Here is an 18,174-nt window from a genome sequence, read left to right as displayed (position 1 = left end):
TTTGTGTATTCAAAAGGAAATCAATTACAGTAAATGAATGTATTAGGATTATTCTTTCTAGGCTATTTTTGATTTACAAGATGGATAGTAGTAGCGGTGGTGGAACAGATGCCGAGGGAATATGGAAATTTAAAAAGTGGAGGCATATTGTAAAATTTCAGTGATCTTTTGGTTTATATTAATAAGATGTTCTTCTTTCTGTAATATTAGGTTACTTTATGCTTAATAAATATGGCCATGATGATGAGAAGTTTTTTTTTTTGCAACAGTTTTGGTATATCCTACTGATTTGCTATAAAACTAACCTGAATGGTTAAAAAAAAAAAAAAAAAAAAAAAAAAAAAAAATCTGTTCTTATCAGTTTAATATCTGATACGTCCCCTATCTGGGGACCATATATTAAATGGATTTTTAGAACAGGGAGATGGAAAAAGAGCTTGCTCTGTCCACTCCACGCATTGACCTGGTATTGCAGTATCTCCAGGACCGGTGCACCCCTTCTTTAATGCAGTTTCTAAAATCAGAAAGAATTGAATTCAATGCTTTTTGTTCATTTTGCTTGTTTGTCGGATTTTGGGATGGACTCTTTGGCTTTGCTTTTCTTCTCCTCATTGGATTTTTCATGTTAAAAGTTGCAGAAGCCAGATGACAAGCTCATTTTGGTTCAACTTCAGCAACTGTGCATTGCATTGCCATGTAATGTAATGTAATGCAATGCTATCTATCTAGCTCTCCCTCTATACTTCCTTTTGGATAAACAGACATATTAGGCAAGCATTTTGGAGCTTTCACCTAAATAACTACAGGTGGTGAGATAAGCTGCACAATATAATTGACCTTTCAGTATATTGTTGCACACACACCATCTATTTAGCAAATGCCCTTGTTATCAACAGCAGCCTTTTAAACTCACCTGAGCTAACAGGTATGTGAGCTGGTTACTCTGCTGCGCTTAAAATTTATTTTTTGGTTTGCTACAATGCCTTTTCTGAAACGTTGTCTCCCTCTGCTGGAACACTGACTTCTTTCATTTAATGCCTGCAGACTATAAAAGAGAAACCAACCCAAAAAGTTTGGTTGATTAGTCTGTGGCATTCTTTTAAACTGTTGCTTATGGCGGTCTCTGTGAGCTTCTCAGTGACATTCAGCCATCCAGGTATCCCGCCTGCAGTAGACGGAATGTGGCAATGGAACGCTGGCTGCGCGTGTCATAATAGGCTCTGAGCCTTTATATACCTGCGCACAGCAGCAGCCACCTTCAGTCTGCTGCTGGACAGCCAGCAGCAGCAGCAGCAGGAGAGGTAATTAATCAGCAACCCTCCTGCTAAGGGTAGACAGCTGCTCGTTCCACCCCCCCCCCGCCTTAATTGGTTCTCCTCCCTTCCAACGGTGTTGAGGCGGGTGGGAACAGCCGGGGGTTGAGGGTACTGTGCTAAAAGAGGTGGAGTTATGCAGATCTAAAACGCGTGGATTGCAGCAGCAGCAAGCCGAAAAGTGCAGGCATGTGAGGGATCTAGAGGTTGACAGCATGTCTTCTTAACGGGAGTCCAGGTGGCCATCTCCACAAATGGACTTTTCAGAATCCTTGGGTGGCACCGTAGTCGGAAACCAATTCTGGTTATCGCTTCTCGGCCTTTTGGCTAAGATCAAGTGTAGTATCTGTTCTTATCAGTTTAATATCTGATACGTCCCCTATCTGGGGACCATATATTAAATGGATTTTTAGAACAGGGAGATGGAAAAAGAGCTTGCTCTGTCCACTCCACGCATTGACCTGGTATTGCAGTATCTCCAGGACCGGTGCACCCCTTCTTTAATGCAGTTTCTAAAATCAGAAAGAATTGAATTCAATGCTTTTTGTTCATTTTGCTTGTTTGTCGGATTTTGGGATGGACTCTTTGGCTTTGCTTTTCTTCTCCTCATTGGATTTTTCATGTTAAAAGTTGCAGAAGCCAGATGACAAGCTCATTTTGGTTCAACTTCAGCAACTGTGCATTGCATTGCCATGTAATGTAATGTAATGCAATGCTATCTATCTAGCTCTCCCTCTATACTTCCTTTTGGATAAACAGACATATTAGGCAAGCATTTTGGAGCTTTCACCTAAATAACTACAGGTGGTGAGATAAGCTGCACAATATAATTGACCTTTCAGTATATTGTTGCACACACACCATCTATTTAGCAAATGCCCTTGTTATCAACAGCAGCCTTTTAAACTCACCTGAGCTAACAGGTATGTGAGCTGGTTACTCTGCTGCGCTTAAAATTTCTTTTTTGGTTTGCTACAATGCCTTTTCTGAAACGTTGTCTCCCTCTGCTGGAACACTGACTTCTTTCATTTAATGCCTGCAGACTATAAAAGAGAAACCAACCCAAAAAGTTTGGTTGATTAGTCTGTGGCATTCTTTTAAACTGTTGCTTATGGCGGTCTCTGTGAGCTTCTCAGTGACATTCAGCCATCCAGGTATCCCGCCTGCAGTAGACGGAATGTGGCAATGGAACGCTGGCTGCGCGTGTCATAATAGGCTCTGAGCCTTTATATACCTGCGCACAGCAGCAGCCACCTTCAGTCTGCTGCTGGACAGCCAGCAGCAGCAGCAGCAGGAGAGGTAATTAATCAGCAACCCTCCTGCTAAGGGTAGACAGCTGCTCGTTCCACCCCCCCCCCGCCTTAATTGGTTCTCCTCCCTTCCAACGGTGTTGAGGCGGGTGGGAACAGCCGGGGGTTGAGGGTACTGTGCTAAAAGAGGTGGAGTTACGCAGATCTAAAACGCGTGGATTGCAGCAGCAGCAAGCCGAAAAGTGCAGGCATGTGAGGGATCTAGAGGTTGACAGCATGTCTTCTTAACGGGAGTCCAGGTGGCCATCTCCACAAATGGACTTTTCAGAATCCTTGGGTGGCACCGTAGTCGGAAACCAATTCTGGTTATCGCTTCTCGGCCTTTTGGCTAAGATCAAGTGTAGTATCTGTTCTTATCAGTTTAATATCTGATACGTCCCCTATCTGGGGACCATATATTAAATGGATTTTTAGAACAGGGAGATGGAAAAAGAGCTTGCTCTGTCCACTCCACGCATTGACCTGGTATTGCAGTATCTCCAGGACCGGTGCACCCCTTCTTTAATGCAGTTTCTAAAATCAGAAAGAATTGAATTCAATGCTTTTTGTTCATTTTGCTTGTTTGTCGGATTTTGGGATGGACTCTTTGGCTTTGCTTTTCTTCTCCTCATTGGATTTTTCATGTTAAAAGTTGCAGAAGCCAGATGACAAGCTCATTTTGGTTCAACTTCAGCAACTGTGCATTGCATTGCCATGTAATGTAATGTAATGCAATGCTATCTATCTAGCTCTCCCTCTATACTTCCTTTTGGATAAACAGACATATTAGGCAAGCATTTTGGAGCTTTCACCTAAATAACTACAGGTGGTGAGATAAGCTGCACAATATAATTGACCTTTCAGTATATTGTTGCACACACACCATCTATTTAGCAAATGCCCTTGTTATCAACAGCAGCCTTTTAAACTCACCTGAGCTAACAGGTATGTGAGCTGGTTACTCTGCTGCACTTAAAATTTCTTTTTTGGTTTGCTACAATGCCTTTTCTGAAACGTTGTCTCCCTCTGCTGGAACACTGACTTCTTTCATTTAATGCCTGCAGACTATAAAAGAGAAACCAACCCAAAAAGTTTGGTTGATTAGTCTGTGGCATTCTTTTAAACTGTTGCTTATGGCGGTCTCTGTGAGCTTCTCAGTGACATTCAGCCATCCAGGTATCCCGCCTGCAGTAGACGGAATGTGGCAATGGAACGCTGGCTGCGCGTGTCATAATAGGCTCTGAGCCTTTATATACCTGCGCACAGCAGCAGCCACCTTCAGTCTGCTGCTGGACAGCCAGCAGCAGCAGTAGCAGGAGAGGTAATTAATCAGCAACCCTCCTGCTAAGGGTAGACAGCTGCTCGTTCCACCCCCCCCCCCCGCCTTAATTGGTTCTCCTCCCTTCCAACGGTGTTGAGGCGGGTGGGAACAGCCGGGGGTTGAGGGTACTGTGCTAAAAGAGGTGGAGTTATGCAGATCTAAAACGCGTGGATTGCAGCAGCAGCAAGCCGAAAAGTGCAGGCATGTGAGGGATCTAGAGGTTGACAGCATGTCTTCTTAACGGGAGTCCAGGTGGCCATCTCCACAAATGGACTTTTCAGAATCCTTGGGTGGCACCGTAGTCGGAAACCAATTCTGGTTATCGCTTCTCGGCCTTTTGGCTAAGATCAAGTGTAGTATCTGTTCTTATCAGTTTAATATCTGATACGTCCCCTATCTGGGGACCATATATTAAATGGATTTTTAGAACAGGGAGATGGAAAAAGAGCTTGCTCTGTCCACTCCACGCATTGACCTGGTATTGCAGTATCTCCAGGACCGGTGCACCCCTTCTTTAATGCAGTTTCTAAAATCAGAAAGAATTGAATTCAATGCTTTTTGTTCATTTTGCTTGTTTGTCGGATTTTGGGATGGACTCTTTGGCTTTGCTTTTCTTCTCCTCATTGGATTTTTCATGTTAAAAGTTGCAGAAGCCAGATGACAAGCTCATTTTGGTTCAACTTCAGCAACTGTGCATTGCATTGCCATGTAATGTAATGTAATGCAATGCTATCTATCTAGCTCTCCCTCTATACTTCCTTTTGGATAAACAGACATATTAGGCAAGCATTTTGGAGCTTTCACCTAAATAACTACAGGTGGTGAGATAAGCTGCACAATATAATTGACCTTTCAGTATATTGTTGCACACACACCATCTATTTAGCAAATGCCCTTGTTATCAACAGCAGCCTTTTAAACTCACCTGAGCTAACAGGTATGTGAGCTGGTTACTCTGCTGCGCTTAAAATTTCTTTTTTGGTTTGCTACAATGCCTTTTCTGAAACGTTGTCTCCCTCTGCTGGAACACTGACTTCTTTCATTTAATGCCTGCAGACTATAAAAGAGAAACCAACCCAAAAAGTTTGGTTGATTAGTCTGTGGCATTCTTTTAAACTGTTGCTTATGGCGGTCTCTGTGAGCTTCTCCGTGACATTCAGCCATCCAGGTATCCCGCCTGCAGTAGACGGAATGTGGCAATGGAACGCTGGCTGCGCGTGTCATAATAGGCTCTGAGCCTTTATATACCTGCGCACAGCAGCAGCCACCTTCAGTCTGCTGCTGGACAGCCATCAGCAGCAGCAGCAGGAGAGGTAATTAATCAGCAACCCTCCTGCTAAGGGTAGACAGCTGCTCGTTCCACCCCCCCCCCGCCTTAATTGGTTCTCCTCCCTTCCAACGGTGTTGAGGCGGGTGGGAACAGCCGGGGGTTGAGGGTACTGTGCTAAAAGAGGTGGAGTTATGCAGATCTAAAACGCGTGGATTGCAGCAGCAGCAAGCCAAAAAGTGCAGGCATGTGAGGGATCTAGAGGTTGACAGCATGTCTTCTTAACGGGAGTCCAGGTGGCCATCTCCACAAATGGACTTTTCAGAATCCTTGGGTGGCACCGTAGTCGGAAACCAATTCTGGTTATCGCTTCTCGGCCTTTTGGCTAAGATCAAGTGTAGTATCTGTTCTTATCAGTTTAATATCTGATACGTCCCCTATCTGGGGACCATATATTAAATGGATTTTTAGAACAGGGAGATGGAAAAAGAGCTTGCTCTGTCCACTCCACGCATTGACCTGGTATTGCAGTATCTCCAGAACCGGTGCACCCCTTCTTTAATGCAGTTTCTAAAATCAGAAAGAATTGAATTCAATGCTTTTTGTTCATTTTGCTTGTTTGTCGGATTTTGGGATGGACTCTTTGGCTTTGCTTTTCTTCTCCTCATTGGATTTTTCATGTTAAAAGTTGCAGAAGCCAGATGACAAGCTCATTTTGGTTCAACTTCAGCAACTGTGCATTGCATTGCCATGTAATGTAATGTAATGCAATGCTATCTATCTAGCTCTCCCTCTATACTTCCTTTTGGATAAACAGACATATTAGGCAAGCATTTTGGAGCTTTCACCTAAATAACTACAGGTGGTGAGATAAGCTGCACAATATAATTGACCTTTCAGTATATTTTTGCACACACACCATCTATTTAGCAAATGCCCTTGTTATCAACAGCAGCCTTTTAAACTCACCTGAGCTAACAGGTATGTGAGCTGGTTACTCTGCTGCGCTTAAAATTTCTTTTTTGGTTTGCTACAATGCCTTTTCTGAAACGTTGTCTCCCTCTGCTGGAACACTGACTTCTTTCATTTAATGCCTGCAGACTATAAAAGAGAAACCAACCCAAAAAGTTTGGTTGATTAGTCTGTGGCATTCTTTTAAACTGTTGCTTATGGCGGTCTCTGTGAGCTTCTCAGTGACATTCAGCCATCCAGGTATCCCGCCTGCAGTAGACGGAATGTGGCAATGGAACGCTGGCTGCGCGTGTCATAATAGGCTCTGAGCCTTTATATACCTGCGCACAGCAGCAGCCACCTTCAGTCTGCTGCTGGACAGCCAGCAGCAGCAGCAGCAGGAGAGGTAATTAATCAGCAACCCTCCTGCTAAGGGTAGACAGCTGCTCTTTCCACTCCCACCCCTGCCTTAATTGGTTCTCCTCCCTTCCAACGGTGTTGAGGCGGGTGGGAACAGCCGGGGGTTGAGGGTACTGTGCTAAAAGAGGTGGAGTTATGCAGATCTAAAACGCGTGGATTGCAGCAGCAGCAAGCCGAAAAGTGCAGGCATGTGAGGGATCTAGAGGTTGACAGCATGTCTTCTTAACGGGAGTCCAGGTGGCCATCTCCACAAATGGACTTTTCAGAATCCTTGGGTGGCACCGTAGTCGGAAACCAATTCTGGTTATCGCTTCTCGGCCTTTTGGCTAAGATCAAGTGTAGTATCTGTTCTTATCAGTTTAATATCTGATACGTCCCCTATCTGGGGACCATATATTAAATGGATTTTTAGAACAGGGAGATGGAAAAAGAGCTTGCTCTGTCCACTCCACGCATTGACCTGGTATTGCAGTATCTCCAGGACCGGTGCACCCCTTCTTTAATGCAGTTTCTAAAATCAGAAAGAATTGAATTCAATGCTTTTTGTTCATTTTGCTTGTTTGTCAGATTTTGGGATGGACTCTTTGGCTTTGCTTTTCTTCTCCTCATTGGATTTTTCATGTTAAAAGTTGCAGAAGCCAGATGACAAGCTCATTTTGGTTCAACTTCAGCAACTGTGCATTGCATTGCCATGTAATGTAATGTAATGAAATGCTATCTATCTAGCTCTCCCTCTATACTTCCTTTTGGATAAACAGACATATTAGGCAAGCATTTTGGAGCTTTCACCTAAATAACTACAGGTGGTGAGATAAGCTGCACAATATAATTGACCTTTCAGTATATTGTTGCACACACACCATCTATTTAGCAAATGCCCTTGTTATCAACAGCAGCCTTTTAAACTCACCTGAGCTAACAGGTATGTGAGCTGGTTACTCTGCTGCGCTTAAAATTTCTTTTTTGGTTTGCTACAATGCCTTTTCTGAAACGTTGTCTCCCTCTGCTGGAACACTGACTTCTTTCATTTAATGCCTGCAGACTATAAAAGAGAAACCAACCCAAAAAGTTTGGTTGATTAGTCTGTGGCATTCTTTTAAACTGTTGCTTATGGCGGTCTCTGTGAGCTTCTCAGTGACATTCAGCCATCCAGGTATCCCGCCTGCAGTAGACGGAATGTGGCAATGGAACGCTGGCTGCGCGTGTCATAATAGGCTCTGAGCCTTTATATACCTGCGCACAGCAGCAGCCACCTTCAGTCTGCTGCTGGACAGCCAGCAGCAGCAGCAGCAGGAGAGGTAATTAATCAGCAACCCTCCTGCTAAGGGTAGACAGCTGCTCGTTCCACCCCCCCCCCGCCTTAATTGGTTCTCCTCCCTTCCAACGGTGTTGAGGCGGGTGGAAACAGCCGGGGGTTGAGGGTACTGTGCTAAAAGAGGTGGAGTTATGCAGATCTAAAACGCGTGGATTGCAGCAGCAGCAAGCCGAAAAGTGCAGGCATGTGAGGGATCTAGAGGTTGACAGCATGTCTTCTTAACGGGAGTCCAGGTGGCCATCTCCACAAATGGACTTTTCAGAATCCTTGGGTGGCACCGTAGTCGGAAACCAATTCTGGTTATCGCTTCTCGGCCTTTTGGCTAAGATCAAGTGTAGTATCTGTTCTTATCAGTTTAATATCTGATACGTCCCCTATCTGGGGACCATATATTAAATGGATTTTTAGAACAGGGAGATGGAAAAAGAGCTTGCTCTGTCCACTCCACGCATTGACCTGGTATTGCAGTATCTCCAGGACCGGTGCACCCCTTCTTTAATGCAGTTTCTAAAATCAGAAAGAATTGAATTCAATGCTTTTTGTTCATTTTGCTTGTTTGTCGGATTTTGGGATGGACTCTTTGGCTTTGCTTTTCTTCTCCTCATTGGATTTTTCATGTTAAAAGTTGCAGAAGCCAGATGACAAGCTCATTTTGGTTCAACTTCAGCAACTGTGCATTGCATTGCCATGTAATGTAATGTAATGCAATGCTATCTATCTAGCTCTCCCTCTATACTTCCTTTTGGATAAACAGACATATTAGGCAAGCATTTTGGAGCTTTCACCTAAATAACTACAGGTGGTGAGATAAGCTGCACAATATAATTGACCTTTCAGTATATTGTTGCACACACACCATCTATTTAGCAAATGCCCTTGTTATCAACAGCAGCCTTTTAAACTCACCTGAGCTAACAGGTATGTGAGCTGGTTACTCTGCTGCGCTTAAAATTTCTTTTTTGGTTTGCTACAATGCCTTTTCTGAAACGTTGTCTCCCTCTGCTGGAACACTGACTTCTTTCATTTAATGCCTGCAGACTATAAAAGAGAAACCAACCCAAAAAGTTTGGTTGATTAGTCTGTGGCATTCTTTTAAACTGTTGCTTATGGCGGTCTCTGTGAGCTTCTCAGTGACATTCAGCCATCCAGGTATCCCGCCTGCAGTAGACGGAATGTGGCAATGGAACGCTGGCTGCGCGTGTCATAATAGGCTCTGAGCCTTTATATACCTGCGCACAGCAGCAGCCACCTTCAGTCTGCTGCTGGACAGCCAGCAGCAGCAGCAGCAGGAGAGGTAATTAATCAGCAACCCTCCTGCTAAGGGTAGACAGCTGCTCGTTCCACCCCCCCCCCCCGCATTAATTGGTTCTCCTCCCTTCCAACGGTGTTGAGGCGGGTGGGAACAGCCGGGGGTTGAGGGTACTGTGCTAAAAGAGGTGGAGTTATGCAGATCTAAAACGCGTGGATTGCAGCAGCAGCATGCCGAAAAGTGCAGGCATGTGAGGGATCTAGAGGTTGACAGCATGTCTTCTTAACGGGAGTCCAGGTGGCCATCTCCACAAATGGACTTTTCAGAATCCTTGGGTGGCACCGTAGTCGGAAACCAATTCTGGTTATCGCTTCTCGGCCTTTTGGCTAAGATCAAGTGTAGTATCTGTTCTTATCAGTTTAATATCTGATACGTCCCCTATCTGGGGACCATATATTAAATGGATTTTTAGAACAGGGAGATGGAAAAAGAGCTTGCTCTGTCCACTCCACGCATTGACCTGGTATTGCAGTATCTCCAGGACCGGTGCACCCCTTCTTTAATGCAGTTTCTAAAATCAGAAAGAATTGAATTCAATGCTTTTTGTTCATTTTGCTTGTTTGTCGGATTTTGGGATGGACTCTTTGGCTTTGCTTTTCTTCTCCTCATTGGATTTTTCATGTTAAAAGTTGCAGAAGCCAGATGACAAGCTCATTTTGGTTCAACTTCAGCAACTGTGCATTGCATTGCCATGTAATGTAATGTAATGCAATGCTATCTATCTAGCTCTCCCTCTATACTTCCTTTTGGATAAACAGACATATTAGGCAAGCATTTTGGAGCTTTCACCTAAATAACTACAGGTGGTGAGATAAGCTGCACAATATAATTGACCTTTCAGTATATTGTTGCACACACACCATCTATTTAGCAAATGCCCTTGTTATCAACAGCAGCCTTTTAAACTCACCTGAGCTAACAGGTATGTGAGCTGGTTACTCTGCTGCGCTTAAAATTTCTTTTTTGGTTTGCTACAATGCCTTTTCTGAAACGTTGTCTCCCTCTGCTGGAACACTGACTTCTTTCATTTAATGCCTGCAGACTATAAAAGAGAAACCAACCCAAAAAGTTTGGTTGATTAGTCTGTGGCATTCTTTTAAACTGTTGCTTATGGCGGTCTCTGTGAGCTTCTCAGTGACATTCAGCCATCCAGGTATCCCGCCTGCAGTAGACGGAATGTGGCAATGGAACGCTGGCTGCGCGTGTCATAATAGGCTCTGAGCCTTTATATACCTGCGCACAGCAGCAGCCACCTTCAGTCTGCTGCTGGACAGCCAGCAGCAGCAGCAGCAGGAGAGGTAATTAATCAGCAACCCTCCTGCTAAGGGTAGACAGCTGCTCGTTCCACCCCCCCCCCGCCTTAATTGGTTCTCCTCCCTTCCAACGGTGTTGAGGCGGGTGGGAACAGCCGGGGGTTGAGGGTACTGTGCTAAAAGAGGTGGAGTTATGCAGATCTAAAACGCGTGGATTGCAGCAGCAGCAAGCCGAAAAGTGCAGGCATGTGAGGGATCTAGAGGTTGACAGCATGTCTTCTTAACGGGAGTCCAGGTGGCCATCTCCACAAATGGACTTTTCAGAATCCTTGGGTGGCACCGTAGTCGGAAACCAATTCTGGTTATCGCTTCTCGGCCTTTTGGCTAAGATCAAGTGTAGTATCTGTTCTTTTAAGAACACAAGAGCTACGATCTACACTTGACGAGAGCGATCGAACTCGGAAGGAGAAGAGCTTCGGAGCCCAGCTGACATCGGAGAAGGAAGGCGGATATCGGTGGGAGGAAGAAGCTCTAAAGAATCCAGAAGAAGACGAAGACTCGGAGAAGAATCGGGCTGTCCTGTGGAATCTTCGAGGAAGAAAATCATCGAGACAAAGACCTTTCGGGGAATTTGTCCAGAACACGACGGGAGAAGAATCTGCATAGCTCCACCCATTCCGGGAAGAGTTCCAGATCCAGCTCCAAGAAGTAACTGCAGGAGGAAAGCCATGGCAAGCGCTGCGAGGAAGGCCGAAAAGAAGAGCCTGGAGCAGGGGACAGCCAGGAGGGCCCAGCCAGGAGCCGATTCTGACCCCAAGGACTCTGCCTCCACGACTGGCCAGCAGAAGGGACCCCAGAAGCCCCGCCACGAAGCTCCAGCCCTGGAGCCATGGATGCGGCAGACGGTGGCCCTGAAGCTGAAGGAAGTGGATGGGAGGGTGCCGGACATGTCCTCGGACGTGTTCTGCCAGAAGATGCTGCTGGATCGAGGCTTCTCCAGGTCGGACACCCTCAGCATCCAGACCTTCTTGACGGGGATCTTCTTCGTCACCTTCGCCACTGTGAACACCTGCAGGAGGTTCTGGGAAATGGTAAGCGCAAAAGGACCGGATAATTCTTTCTCTGCCTTTACAGGTAGCTGCCCTATCCAGAGGGACGAAAGGAGGATCACGGTCTCCATGCGCAACCCGCACACCCCAGGCCAAGACTTCTGTACCTTCCTGAGACGCTTCTGTTTGGTTGTGAAGGAACCCTCTCACATCCTGAATGGACTCGGCTTCTGGACAGGTAAGTGGTCGGTGACCGTTAGACTTCACAGGGACCTGGCGTACTCAGACGGACTTCGGCACCTGCCCCCGACATTCTCCCTGGGCAACTCCTACGGCCTCATCTATTACCCAGACATGCCGCGGAACTGCAGGAGATGCGGCAAGAATGGCCACGAGATGAAGGACTGCAAGGAGGATGCCTGCAGGATTTGTCGAGTGACGGGACACAGCTCGAAGGACTGCCCGAAGAAGACGTCCTGCAACCTGTGTGGGCTGGTGGCTCATCTGTACAAGGATTGCCCCAAGCGTGAGAGATCCTGGGCATCGGTGGTTGCGACGACCCCAGCTCCGGAGGACAAGGCCCCGACGACCAGGCCTGTGAAGGTCAAGGACGCGACGACCAAGGCCCCAGCGGCCAAAGCCGAGACGACCAAGGCCAAAGCGGTCAAGGAGTCGGTGGCCAAAGCCCCAGCGACGGTCCCAGCAGCTCTGAAGCAGAAGAAAAAGTCAAAGGAGGGTAAGAGTTCTGTCACCCCTCTCTCGATCCCTCCCCCTGCCACCCCCGTCCAATCAGCCCCCACCCCGGCCACCCCTGCTGAGGATTCCACTTCCTCTTCCTCCTTCCCCTACTCCTCAGCAGGTGTCCTTTCCCCTGCCCCGGCAGCCACTCTCCCTCCCCAGACCATGGTAGCGGTGGAATTAACCTTTCCTCCACCCGCCGCTATCTATTCCGAGGAGGATTTTCCCCTTCTTGTCTCCCCAGTTCCAACCCGGGGAAAGAGGAAGGTGGAGGACAGCCCTGCTACTGAATCCTCCAAAAAGAAGATTCTGGATTTCGTAGGCGAAAAGGAGGATACCCTCCCTGAGCCAGAAGAGATGGAGCACATGGTTGAGACCCTGGTGGCCGAGCCAGAAGAGGAGGAACTGGTGGTCGCCGAGATCGAGGCCGCGCTGCTTGACCAGATGGAGGAAGAGGGCCTGCTGGTGATCCCGTCACCAGCAGTCAACACCGACGAGGGACCACCCGACCGGAATGGTAACTAAGGTGTATTGCCTGTGCTAACTTTTTCTTTTTTTCCCTACATGATGGCTAATATTAACTTATTTTCCATTAATGTCAGGAGCATCAAGGACAAGTTCAGACGTCAGACTATTTATGCCTTCCTTACTTCCCAGTTGTGTGATGTTTATATGTTGCAGGAATGTTCCCTTCCCTCCTCTAGGTCCTTCAAACATCTGGCCAGGGAGTGGTCCCACGGTCCATCCTACTGGTCCGGTGGGGGTGACTGCAAGTCTGCGGGGGTCGCAATTCTGATCAGGGGGGGCGCATTCACGCTTGAGTCCGTCCAGGAGCTCATCTGCGGCAGGGCTCTTGTTGCAGATGGCAACTGGGCGGGAGAACCTGTCAGGTTCATCAACGTGTATGCGTCCCCACTGAAGAATGAGCGTTTGGAGCTTTTCCAGACCCTGCGGCTTCAGCTTGCCACCACCAGGACCTTAGTGATGGCCGGGGATTTCAACTGCCCCATCGAGGAGGATGGTCGTAGTTCTGGCACATCTGCCAAGTTGGACATCACGTCCAAGCTGCTCATCGAGATGGTAACCGAGGCCTCTCTTCAGGACGTGGTGGGCTCCATGGGGAGAGGCTCCACGAACTATTCGTGGAGCCGACCCGATGGCTCACTCCGCTCCAGGATTGACTTTGTGTTCACCTCTCGGGCAGTCAGGCAGAGTAGGCACTCGATGGTCCCCTGCTTCTTCTCCGACCACAGAGCCATTCACTTACAAGGTGTCCTCGGCGATGGTTTTCCGTCCGGCCCCGGCTCCTGGAAGCTGAATTGTGCTCTGCTGGCTCAGGATGAAGTCGTGGAGGAGCTGAGAGCAGCCTACGCAATGTGGCAGTCCTACAAGGGTAGCTTCCAAACAGTCTCTGATTGGTGGGAATATGTTAAACTTGAGTTTCGCTGTTTCTTTCAGGCCAAGGGTCGACAACAGGCGTGTGAGAAGAGGAGGGACTTCAGAGGGCTGCAGCGCGAGCTGCGATCGCTGCAGGACCTTCTTCACTGTGGCTGGGACGTGAGGGAGGAGCTGGAGGAGACCAAGAAGAGCCTGAAAAGGCACTTTGAGGAGGAGTCCAAGCGAATCGTCTTCCGTTCCAAAGTGGAGAATCTGGAGAAGGGTGAGAAATGTAACTCATTCTTTTTCAGGAAACTTCATGCCGGTCACACGCCCCTGAACGAGCTGCGAGACGAGAGCGGAAACATGCGACGTGGGAAGGAGGACGTGATGAGGGTCGTCAGAGACTTCTACAGCGAACTCTACTCCCACAAGACTACCGACCCCAACGCTGCTGATAAGTTCCTGTCAGGTATCACTAACCATCTTGATCCTGCAGGCACGGCAGCCTTGGACAAACCTCTGATGGTGGGCGAATTGCTCTCTGCCGCTAAATCCTTTAGGACCGGCAGGACCCCGGGCAGTGATGGTCTTCCAGCGGAGCTCTATGTAGCGCTGGGAGACCTCATCTGTCCGGACCTGTTGGACCTGTACGAGGAGATGGTGGTGGAGGGTAGAATGCCTCCATCTTTGAGGGAAGGAATGGTCACGATCCTGTACAAGCGGAAGGGAGAGAGGTGCGACCTGAGGAATTGGCGTCCCATCACTCTGCTCAACGTGGACTACAAGATCCTGGCCAAGACGATGGCGACACGACTTAAGACGGTCATCGGACGGATCATCCACCCGGACCAGACCTGCGGCATCCCTGGACGTCGCATCGCAGACAGCCTCGCTCTCGTGCGGGACACGGTCGAGTACATCAAGGTCCGCCGCGCACACGCGGCCCTGGTCTCCTTGGATCAGGAGAAGGCCTTCGACCGGGTTTCCCACGAGTTCATGGGCCGAGCTCTGCACCGGTTAGGTTTGGGTAACATGTTTTGTTCGTATGTCCGTCTGATGTATTTTGATATCCACAGCTCGGTGTTGGTGAACGGCTGGAAGACTGACCCCTTCCCTGTCCTCTCTGGGGTCAGACAAGGCTGCCCTCTATCACCTCTTCTTTTTGTTTGTGTTATAGAACTCTTCGCAGAGGCTATCCGGCAGAATGGAGAGATCAGAGGGATCACCGCACCGGGTCCGGGACGACACGAGGTCAAGTGCTCGCTCTACATGGACGACGTCACCGTCTTCTGCGCTGATCGTGGTTCAGTCGACGCCCTCGTCCAGACGTGTGAGAGGTTCGGCCGGGCTTCAGGGGCCAAAGTCAACTGCAGGAAGTCGGAAGCCATGCTCTTCGGGGATTGGCAGCCGGCCTCCTCCGCCCCCTTCCCCTTCAACATTCAACCGGATTTCCTCAAGGTGCTGGGAGTCTGGTTCGGGAAGGAAGGAGCGGCCCTCAAGTCCTGGCAAGAACGCTTGGCCAAGGTGAAGCAACGGATCGGACTCTGGAGCCTCAGACACCTCACTTGTGAGGGTAAGGCACTCGTCCTGCGTAATGAGGTCCTGCCCGTCTTGCAGTACACGGCGCAGGCCTGGCCCCCACACGTCACTGTGTGCAGGGCCATTACCAGGACAGTGTTTCACTTTGTCTGGGGATCCAAGATGGACAGAGTCAGGCGGGCCGTCATGTACAAGGAGCCTCGCAAGGGTGGGAAGGGCGTTCCAGATATCCCCACCCTCCTGCGATCCTCTTTTGTGTGTGATTGTGTCCGCCGGACTTTGCAAGTCAAGAATGGCTCCGCGGGCAGGTCCATGTCTCGCTTCTTCCTGCTTCCTCTTTGGAGGCGACTCGGCTGGGACAAGTGGGACAGCTCCTTCCCCTACAACTGGACGACGCCATGGTTCTACGGAGACGTCGTTCGATTTGTGGGGGAACATCAACTGGAGGGACTCAAGCCCGACTTGTGGAAGCCCAAAACTATCCACAAGCTCATCAGAGCCAAGGATGACGTGGAGAATATCACAGGACTTCACCAGGACACGCTGGAGACTGTGTGGACAAATGTGTCGTCTGACAGGCTGACCAACGGGCACAAGGACTTGTCGTGGATGGCGATTCAGGGCGGACTGCCCGTCCGGTCATTCATGCATGCCCGGAACCTGTGCAAGACCCGGTACTGCCCAAGGTGCCCCTTCGTGGAGGAAACATCTTTGCACACTTTTTGGGACTGCGGATTTGCACAGCGCCTGTTGACTGCCCTTGAGGACGACCTGAGGAACTCTGTCCCCAGGGCGAGCCTATCGCACCATTCTGTGCTTTACGGACTCTTCCCTGGGGTTCATACCGTCGGAGCCATCCAGGAGGCTTGGCGCCTTATGAACTGCTTCAAGGATGCCGTTTGGGTCGCCAGGAACCGGCTCATCTTGAGGAGGGAGAGGATGTCCATCCAGGACTGCCGCAGGCTGATCCACAGCCTGCTCAGAGACTATTACATCGTGGACGGTCCGGAGGACGAGGATGAGGACTAAACCCCTCCTCCCCCTCTCCCCTTATGTGTCTTGTCTTTCAATAAAGCTTCGGGCCTGTGATTTTCCCTTCCCCATCCCCTTTTTCCCAATCCCCATCCCCTATCACGGTTCGTCGTACTGTATTGATTGACATGCTTTTTCTTTCAGATTGAGTGTTTTGTGTAGCATAGGGGTGTGATGTGTCTAGTTAGTGCGTCGTATCCTCATGCTATGTAAATATGATGTAGAATTCTGTGTGTACTGGGTTGCGGCACTGTACACTGTCTGTTAACTTATTTTTTGTGCTAATAAAAGATATATTCAATCAAAAAAAAAAAAAAAAAAAAAAAAAAAATCTGTTCTTATCAGTTTAATATCTGATACGTCCCCTATCTGGGGACCATATATTAAATGGATTTTTAGAACAGGGAGATGGAAAAAGAGCTTGCTCTGTCCACTCCACGCATTGACCTGGTATTGCAGTATCTCCAGGACCGGTGCACCCCTTCTTTAATGCAGTTTCTAAAATCAGAAAGAATTGAATTCAATGCTTTTTGTTCATTTTGCTTGTTTGTCGGATTTTGGGATGGACTCTTTGGCTTTGCTTTTCTTCTCCTCATTGGATTTTTCATGTTAAAAGTTGCAGAAGCCAGATGACAAGCTCATTTTGGTTCAACTTCAGCAACTGTGCATTGCATTGCCATGTAATGTAATGTAATGCAATGCTATCTATCTAGCTCTCCCTCTATACTTCCTTTTGGATAAACAGACATATTAGGCAAGCATTTTGGAGCTTTCACCTAAATAACTACAGGTGGTGAGATAAGCTGCACAATATAATTGACCTTTCAGTATATTGTTGCACACACACCATCTATTTAGCAAATGCCCTTGTTATCAACAGCAGCCTTTTAAACTCACCTGAGCTAACAGGTATGTGAGCTGGTTACTCTGCTGCGCTTAAAATTTCTTTTTTGGTTTGCTACAATGCCTTTTCTGAAACGTTGTCTCCCTCTGCTGGAACACTGACTTCTTTCATTTAATGCCTGCAGACTATAAAAGAGAAACCAACCCAAAAAGTTTGGTTGATTAGTCTGTGGCATTCTTTTAAACTGTTGCTTATGGCGGTCTCTGTGAGCTTCTCAGTGACATTCAGCCATCCAGGTATCCCGCCTGCAGTAGACGGAATGTGGCAATGGAACGCTGGCTGCGCGTGTCATAATAGGCTCTGAGCCTTTATATACCTGCGCACAGCAGCAGCCACCTTCAGTCTGCTGCTGGACAGCCAGCAGCAGCAGCAGCAGGAGAGGTAATTAATCAGCAACCCTCCTGCTAAGGGTAGACAGCTGCTCGTTCCACCCCCCCCCCGCCTTAATTGATTCTCCTCCCTTCCAACGGTGTTGAGGCGGGTGGGAACAGCCGGGGGTTGAGGGTACTGTGCTAAAAGAGGTGGAGTTATGCAGATCTAAAACGCGTGGATTGCAGCAGCAGCAAGCCGAAAAGTGCAGGCATGTGAGGGATCTAGAGGTTGACAGCATGTCTTCTTAACGGGAGTCCAGGTGGCCATCTCCACAAATGGACTTTTCAGAATCCTTGGGTGGCACCGTAGTCGGAAACCAATTCTGGTTATCGCTTCTCGGCCTTTTGGCTAAGATCAAGTGTAGTATCTGTTCTTATCAGTTTAATATCTGATACGTCCCCTATCTGGGGACCATATATTAAATGGATTTTTAGAACAGGGAGATGGAAAAAGAGCTTGCTCTGTCCACTCCACGCATTGACCTGGTATTGCAGTATCTCCAGGACCGGTGCACCCCTTCTTTAATGCAGTTTCTAAAATCAGAAAGAATTGAATTCAATGCTTTTTGTTCATTTTGCTTGTTTGTCGAATTTTGGGATGGACTCTTTGGCTTTGCTTTTCTTCTCCTCATTGGATTTTTCATGTTAAAAGTTGCAGAAGCCAGATGACAAGCTCATTTTGGTTCAACTTCAGCAACTGTGCATTGCATTGCCATGTAATGT

At 48.0% G+C, this 18,174-nt stretch overlaps 9 non-coding genes and 2 pseudogenes across 9 annotated transcripts; all 11 read left to right on the top strand.

The window, feature by feature from the left end:
* The first annotated feature begins 300 nt into the window (after positions 1-300).
* LOC141185996 (U2 spliceosomal RNA) lies at positions 301-500 on the top strand. Its single transcript, XR_012260563.1, has one exon. It is a non-coding gene; the product is annotated as a U2 spliceosomal RNA (small nuclear RNA).
* A 1,120-nt stretch (positions 501-1,620) lies between these two features.
* LOC141186696 (U2 spliceosomal RNA) lies at positions 1,621-1,811 on the top strand. The gene has a single exon (XR_012260950.1). It is a non-coding gene; the product is annotated as a U2 spliceosomal RNA (small nuclear RNA).
* A 1,120-nt stretch (positions 1,812-2,931) lies between these two features.
* On the top strand, positions 2,932-3,122 carry LOC141186695 (U2 spliceosomal RNA). The gene has a single exon (XR_012260949.1). It is a non-coding gene; the product is annotated as a U2 spliceosomal RNA (small nuclear RNA).
* A 1,122-nt stretch (positions 3,123-4,244) lies between these two features.
* Positions 4,245-4,435, top strand: LOC141186694 (U2 spliceosomal RNA). Its single transcript, XR_012260948.1, has one exon. It is a non-coding gene; the product is annotated as a U2 spliceosomal RNA (small nuclear RNA).
* Positions 4,436-5,555: 1,120 nt separating this feature from the next.
* LOC141184888 (U2 spliceosomal RNA) lies at positions 5,556-5,746 on the top strand. The gene has a single exon (XR_012259601.1). It is a non-coding gene; the product is annotated as a U2 spliceosomal RNA (small nuclear RNA).
* A 1,121-nt stretch (positions 5,747-6,867) lies between these two features.
* Positions 6,868-7,058, top strand: LOC141186693 (U2 spliceosomal RNA). The gene has a single exon (XR_012260947.1). It is a non-coding gene; the product is annotated as a U2 spliceosomal RNA (small nuclear RNA).
* A 1,120-nt stretch (positions 7,059-8,178) lies between these two features.
* Positions 8,179-8,369, top strand: LOC141186692 (U2 spliceosomal RNA). Its single transcript, XR_012260946.1, has one exon. It is a non-coding gene; the product is annotated as a U2 spliceosomal RNA (small nuclear RNA).
* A 1,122-nt stretch (positions 8,370-9,491) lies between these two features.
* LOC141186689 (U2 spliceosomal RNA) lies at positions 9,492-9,682 on the top strand. Its single transcript, XR_012260944.1, has one exon. It is a non-coding gene; the product is annotated as a U2 spliceosomal RNA (small nuclear RNA).
* Positions 9,683-10,802: 1,120 nt separating this feature from the next.
* Positions 10,803-10,880, top strand: LOC141186063 (U2 spliceosomal RNA; annotated as a pseudogene).
* A 5,565-nt stretch (positions 10,881-16,445) lies between these two features.
* LOC141185904 (U2 spliceosomal RNA) lies at positions 16,446-16,660 on the top strand (annotated as a pseudogene).
* Positions 16,661-17,780: 1,120 nt separating this feature from the next.
* On the top strand, positions 17,781-17,971 carry LOC141186688 (U2 spliceosomal RNA). The gene has a single exon (XR_012260943.1). It is a non-coding gene; the product is annotated as a U2 spliceosomal RNA (small nuclear RNA).
* Positions 17,972-18,174: the final 203 nt, after the last annotated feature.

The sequence above is a fragment of the Phyllobates terribilis genome, unplaced genomic scaffold (assembly GCF_046119375.1).
Source record: "Phyllobates terribilis strain yellow unplaced genomic scaffold, ASM4611937v1 Scaffold_40__1_contigs__length_11209783, whole genome shotgun sequence".
NCBI lineage: Eukaryota > Metazoa > Chordata > Amphibia > Anura > Dendrobatidae > Phyllobates > Phyllobates terribilis.
The sequence above is the reverse complement of the archived record's forward strand: the minus strand, read 5'-3'. Positions and strand labels throughout refer to the sequence as shown.